We start from the raw sequence: 7,263 nt of genomic DNA, 5'->3' as shown, positions 1-7,263 counted from the left end.
CTCCAATAGAGCATTTAAATTTATACACTACATTGGTTTGCTCCAACGTTTTTATCGCCGGTGAAGAGTTGTTTTTAACCACAATGTTTTGTGTTCGAAATATCCTATAATAGATAATAAATTTAATTTTAAAATTACTGTCAACAGGCGTCAAGTATCTTCGTATAATATTTTTTATTGCATTTTCTTCGGTTCTGAAATTAGGCGTCATTTGATTTTGGTAAAATATATTAATGGGGTTTGCATTGCGGTGTTGGCTAACATTATTATTCTGGTTATCGGAAGATTGTAGCATTTTTTTTATTTGTTCATCAACAATGTAATTGGGGAAATGATTATTGATGAGTACTTGTTTAATGTTTTTTATTTCAATTAGCAATGCTTTTTGTGTGGAGGATATCATTTTAGTACGATTTAGTAAATTTTTTATTATGGCTATTTTGTACCTTTGTGGACACTCACTTTTAAAGTTGACAGTAATTTTAAAATTAAATTTATTATCTATTATAGGAAATTTCGAACACAAAACCTTGTGGTTAAAAACAACTCTTCACCGGTGATAAAAACGTTGGACCAAACCAATGTAGTGTATAAATTTAAATGCTCTATTGGAGAATGTAACTCCAAAAATAATACATACATTGGGCATACAACAACAACGTTGTCCCGGCGAATAACTATGCACCTTAACGACACAAGCGCGATTTACAAACATTTAAAAAAGAACATAGCTGTCCCCCCTCCAATGTTAGAAAGGTCCTCGTTGAAAACACAAAAATTATACAACGGGAAAATAATGTAAAAAAATTAAAGATTCTTGAAGCGTCGTACATTAGAACTCTTCAACCTAATATAAATGACATTGCATTTCAAAAAAGTAGTAACGTTCTGAAATGTCTTGCGTAGTCCGTGTTGGACGGACTTCGTACATGGTGTCTACGAACTTGCTGGTTTTAACACTCGAATTTTTAATCGACTTTTATTCTTAATCGACTTTTATTTTAACTCATCACTGAATATATATATTTTAGTTTTCATTTTTAATCCTCATTTTCGCAATCCTGTATTTTTAACACCTGATGATGATTTGTGGACGAATCGAAAGCGCTCGTAACAGCAACATGTATGGATCCTTTATTAATATTTTTGATTTTGAAACAAAAAAGACAATACGAAAAATTGAAAAATTAAAAAAAGAATTATAAGACAAAATGTCTCCGTTGTATTTAATAATATTTGCTTGAATGTATATATATGTATATGTATATATATGTATATATATGTATATGTATATATATATATGTATATATATGTATATATATGTATATATATGTATATGTATATATATGTATATGTATATTTATATATATGTATATATATGTATATATGTATATATATATGTACATATATGTATATATATGTATATATATGTACATGTATATATATGTATATGTGTATATACATATATATGTATATGTGTATAACGTATATATATGTATATATATGTATATGTATATATATGTATATATATATGTATATGTATATATATGTATATGTATATATATGTATATGTATATATATGTATATATATGTATATGTATATATATGTATGTATGTGTATGAAGGCTTCCATCAGTCTTGACAGACTATGGATACCCACTGTAAGGGTGCCTGCACGTGAAATTTGTGTGGCAAGACTTACGCAACCTCTAACCACGCCTCTCCTGAGTCAACATTGTTGCATACCAGTGGCAAGTTGAGGTACAAGACGACTGGAAACAATGCCGAGATAAGCGGAGAGCACATACAGCGCCTAGAATTCCCAAATGGTCACCCATCTGGTATTAGCCAGGCTCAACGTTGCTTAACTTCGATGATCTGACGAGAACCGGTGTGTCAACGTGATTATGCCTTATGTATATCTATATGTATATATATGTATGTATATGTATATGTATGTATATGTATATGTGTATATATGTATATATATGTATATGTATATATATGTATATGTATATATATGTATATATATGTATATATATATGTATATATATGTATATATATATGTATATATATGTATATATATGTATATGTATATATATATGTATATATATGTATATGTATATGTATGTATATGTATATATATATGTATATGTATATATATGTATATGTATATATATATGTATATATATGTATATGTATATATATATGTATATATATGTATATGTTTATATATGTATATATGTGTGTATATATGTATATATATGCATATATATGTATATATATGCATATATGTATGTATATATATATGTATTTATATGTAAGTAAATTTTTGGTACAGCAAAATGGAAGGAGAAATTTCAGAGGAAACATAATTTAATTTAAATACCAAAAAACAAGAAATGGGCAGGTGAAATTATTAAAATTATTAAAATTTCCTTAAGGCCTTATCGTCTGACCCTCTAAGAGGAAACGTCAGAATGATAAATTAAAAACTAAGAAAACGAATGAGGGAAGAAGGGATTTTGGTTTCAGTTGGAAGAACAGTGGGGGAAAAAAAAAAATCTCACTGTTCAGGTGGTTTTAAATCAATGAATATCTCCAACTGATGTTTCAGAATCTTTTGTCTACACAGGCTAGGTCGAGAGTTGTTAATAACTAACGCCTCAATAATATTGAGATGATAGTTCGACCTCGCACTGTATAGAACAGAAAACCACCCATCGGAATATTGATCGGCACACCTATTTATACTTAACAGGTGATTACCAATGGCGGACTCATGAGCTTGGGAGTGCCCGGATGTTCTCGAAACCTAGTGTAGTCGAATATCCCGAGGGATATGTTGGGATATTCTCATTTCTAATCTTTGGGATGTTTTGCCAACGTAGTCAGCTCCACACTGACAAACGAATTTATAAACAACAGAGTTCTTTTGAATGGTTGGCAAAACATCTTTACGAAAAGAAGAGAAAAAGGTTCGAGTTGTGTAAACTACTCTAAGCATAGTAGCTGGAAAACAACGTTGAGTAGCAGAAGAAATCCTTTCAACAATATGAAGGCCAACAGGACCCAACCATGGTAATTTTAGATAAATGGGACAACGTGATGGACCAATATGTTTACCACTATTAAATGTAGTAATTTTACGTTCAATAGTAGATTTTATTATATTAATGGGATATCCATTATTAAGAAAAATATTTGTGATTTCCTCAAGTTCCGTATCAAGACGGTTTGGTGAACAAATCATAAGTGCACGATGCGTAAGAGCGCTAATGAGGTTTATTTTTCTAGACTGAGTATTTATATGTATATATATATGTATATATATATGTATATATATATGTATATATATATATATGTATATATATACGTGGAAGATGAGTAATAAAATTTATATCATCATATCAATAAGAAATGAAGTGGAGGAAAAGGAAGAAAATCCTCTTTAGGTTTTTTTTTTACATGGAGTTCACCACTTATCAAGGCCCAATGGCCACTCAGGGATAAGGGTTATTGCATTTCGAAACCAACTGCTTCTCATCAAAAGAGGAGAAAAGACGCGATTATACAGATATAAGGATACGGAAGCAAAATACGACTTAAGCACGATTAGATTTGAAATGAAAAAATATATTAAAAAATATAGAGGGAAATTTGTAAGTATATGTCAATAGGGAAAAATGAATAAAAAATATAAAAAATTAAAATAAAAAAAAGGAATATAGAAGTATATCTCAGTAGGGATAAAATAATGAGGACTACAAAAATAGAGGTAGGAGAAAGAGTAAATAAGAGAAAGGGAAATACTAATAAAAAAAAAAGAGAAAAATACATATAATGAGGAGTACGCAAGAAAGAATAAAAAAAGTAAAAACTTTATAAATTGTCCATATGATCTCCTTGAATTGGCATTCCGGAGAAAACAACAACAATTGTCCCGGATAAAGAAAAAAAATATTCGTGACACTAAACTGAAAAGCAAGCAAAACAGTTTGAACCAATATTTCCATCAGTAAATTTTAAACTCACTAGCAGGGTGATCTAACGTTGTCTGGGATTGAATGACGATCAGCAAATGTTTCACATTCCTATATTTTTTATTCTCATCGAAATCGATGAAATACCCCATTTTTCAATCAAATCGATTGATTGCTTGCTCTAATTGAGTACTCATCGCGATGCACCTGGAAGAGGCTTCATATTCCTCTTGCAGTGACTAAGTTCACAAATAAACTGTGGCCTACATTGCACTGTAGAGAATCTACTGTTAATTTATAAAATTATTTTATATATAATGGCTTGCATTAAAGTTAAAAATTCAATAGTCAAGTATCATGCTTTAATTGTGCTCTAAACAGAAACATTCATTTCTAACGCGCCCCCGTCATATCAAAGAATCGGATTGTGTGCTAATAAAACTTCTCAAATGCACTTGTGGTGTTAGGCTGTGTAAGATGTTAACTTCGGTCAAAATCGCCTGTTTCTTCTTTCATCAGGTTTTTTGATTATCGATTATCCATACTTATCGAGGATATTCCGACACACAGAACCTATCTAAGATCACTGCCAGGCAAATAAGGTACCTTCGAATGAAATTTCATAAAAATCGTCACAGCCATTTTCAAATCCATAGGGAACAAACTCACAGACACACAGATTCACAGACACACAGACAAAGTCACTTTATATATAGTAAAGATAGAGATTATCTGTCGTACCAATGTCAATAATCTTCTGCACGTTTTACACTAAAGTTAAATCCACATCTGAAGTGGTTGTTTTCCTCCGAAATATGTCCTACGCACGTTTCAGCAAACCGCACTGATAGCAAATGAGATTGTAACCATAGATATAAATGTAAACAAAAGATGTATAAAATTGATAATAAAATGTAAAGAAATCATTTCACTTTCACTTTTGCATGTCTTTATTTGCTTTTAGTTCACGTTTATTCATTACACCTTTGCATTGAAATCTCCTCCAGTAAATTATCTTTATATACCACATAATGCTTCAATCAAACGACATCAACCGATTATATATATATATATATATATATATATATATATATATATATATATATATATATATATATATATACAGGGTGCCCACAAAGTCTGGCTACATAATCTACAGGATGCTTCCAGACTTTGTGGACACTCTGTATATATGGTAGAACGATAAAATTCTCGCCCTAGAAAAGACGAAATGATTCCATTTCCGTTTGATGAAAACCGGTTTTCTTTTTTTGTTGCAGGCCATCTACTAGTTTGCGAGTTGTGACCAAATCCCAAGAGCGATAGGAGCCTTCTATCATATCTAAAATGACACAATGTTCAACGAGCGAAATAGGAAATGCGTCGCTGTACTACTCATCCTCTCTACCGATCCAAGTTATCATAACAAGACCATTGCCAGCACTTTCAAAATGCATCGCTGGATTGCCACGAATAATAGAGACGTGTCCAGGGTGATGAAAACAAACTTTTCGGACACGTTTATGGTCTTTAGTGTGGTTTCAAGTGAGAACCATATCATGTCATATCACATCTTCGAAGTCGGCTTGAAAGTCAACACCAAAGTGCCTGGATGTGCTGAAGAGTGTGGTGATCCCCTAGTGCAATCAGATGTCTGCTGGCAGATCTTGCGTATGGCAGCAGGACTTGATACTTGCCCACAAGTCTAAAGAGATCCAGGCTTGGCTTACGAAGCAGTGCTACGACTTTGTACCCTTCTCTCACTGGCCCCTTTCTCCCCTGACCTGAACCCGCTTAACAAATTCGTTTGGTCATACGTTGAGAGCATCATCAACGTGATATCCTACAACACCAAAGCCAGACTGATTGCCGTCATCCGCCGAGCTCCCGCCGGCGCTTGTCGAAAAAGGCATGCTCCCAGTTTCGGACCCGTATCGAGGCGGTGATGGAGGTTGAAAGCAACTACATTGAATGGATGTCAGCTCTACTATATAATAAAGTTATCTGAATCGATTTTTTTCAATAAAAGTTTGAAATAAAGCTGTAGTCTTGTTTTTTTTAGGAGAGGCGACAATTTGATCGTTCCACTGTCCTCGCGCTCTCTCTCTCTCACTCACTCACTCACTCACTCACACACACACACACACACTCTCTCTCCCTCTCTCTCTCGATATATATATATATATATATATATATATATATATATATATATATATATATATATATACTAGTAGGCTGCCCGGCGGTATCCGGGGAATCTACTTTCATTTTTGCCCCACACGCATGCCGTCATACGTGGCGTCATCTGCTATGACGTTATGTATGACGTGAAACGAACAGACGGAATACGGATTTCTAATAATCACACAGGTAAAGAATTGCATCGACAGTGAGATATCTAATAGACCATATTCCAACTGTGGCCAATTCGTTGTGTCAACTTTTGAGCAACTTATATTCTAAAGCTCAGTTGTCGACAAGTAAGAACACATTTTTACAAATTCCTATACTAGACATGAAAGTGTGTTGATTCGTTGTCAGGCAAATAAAGAGTTCTTTCTCAATGGGTAATCTTTATAACCTCGCTGAGAAAGATTCTCTATTCTTAATATCAAACAGGATTGTAATTTGATTCGGACTAAATGGCAAACTGTTGTCTCTGGCCACAGACTTGCCATCTTTAATTTATATAGCTTTACTGCTATCAGCGACGCTTTCCATTTTCTCATCTAGCAGATGTATATTCGTAATTGAACCCTATTTCGTTCCACACGGCAATCTTTTTTAACTTCCGACCACTGATGGCAATGTATTTTTTAGCTTGGCCTTTAATGAAGGACATTCAATATATTGACCCTGCATAACATGAAACATTGTGGTTTTTAAATTAAATTTTAGTCTTTTATAGCGCGAATAAGTTTTAATTAAACTTTTACCGCTATTGCCGACAGCGAATATAAGAAAAGAAGGAATCTATCTATCTATCTATCTATCTATCTATCTATCTATCTATCTATAAAAGTGAAAATGTCTCCGTGTATGTGTGTCTGTGTACATCGATTTGAGACCAAAATAATAAATGTTAAGGGGTGAAAATTGGAGTCAAAGTTGAACAAAATTAACCTCTGTGGTCTCTACAAAATTGCTCAGACAAATTTTGATCTAAAGATTTGAAAGCTTACATAAAGTGTATTCACACGTAGAGCAAGTTATGAACAGTACATAGGACCCGAGAAAAGCCGGGTTGAACTGCTAGTATATCTATAAAAGTGACAATTTG

General features: G+C 32.8%; 1 pseudogene; it reads right to left on the bottom strand.

The window, feature by feature from the left end:
- Positions 1-1,801: 1,801 nt before the first annotated feature.
- On the bottom strand, positions 1,802-1,918 carry LOC145301551 (5S ribosomal RNA; annotated as a pseudogene).
- Positions 1,919-7,263: the final 5,345 nt, after the last annotated feature.

The sequence above is a fragment of the Euprymna scolopes genome, chromosome 18 (assembly GCF_053919585.1).
Source record: "Euprymna scolopes isolate OS-2025 chromosome 18, ASM5391958v1, whole genome shotgun sequence".
Classification (NCBI taxonomy): Eukaryota; Metazoa; Mollusca; class Cephalopoda; order Sepiida; family Sepiolidae; genus Euprymna; species Euprymna scolopes.
Note: the sequence above shows the minus strand (reverse complement) of the source record. Positions and strands in the feature narration are given on the sequence as shown.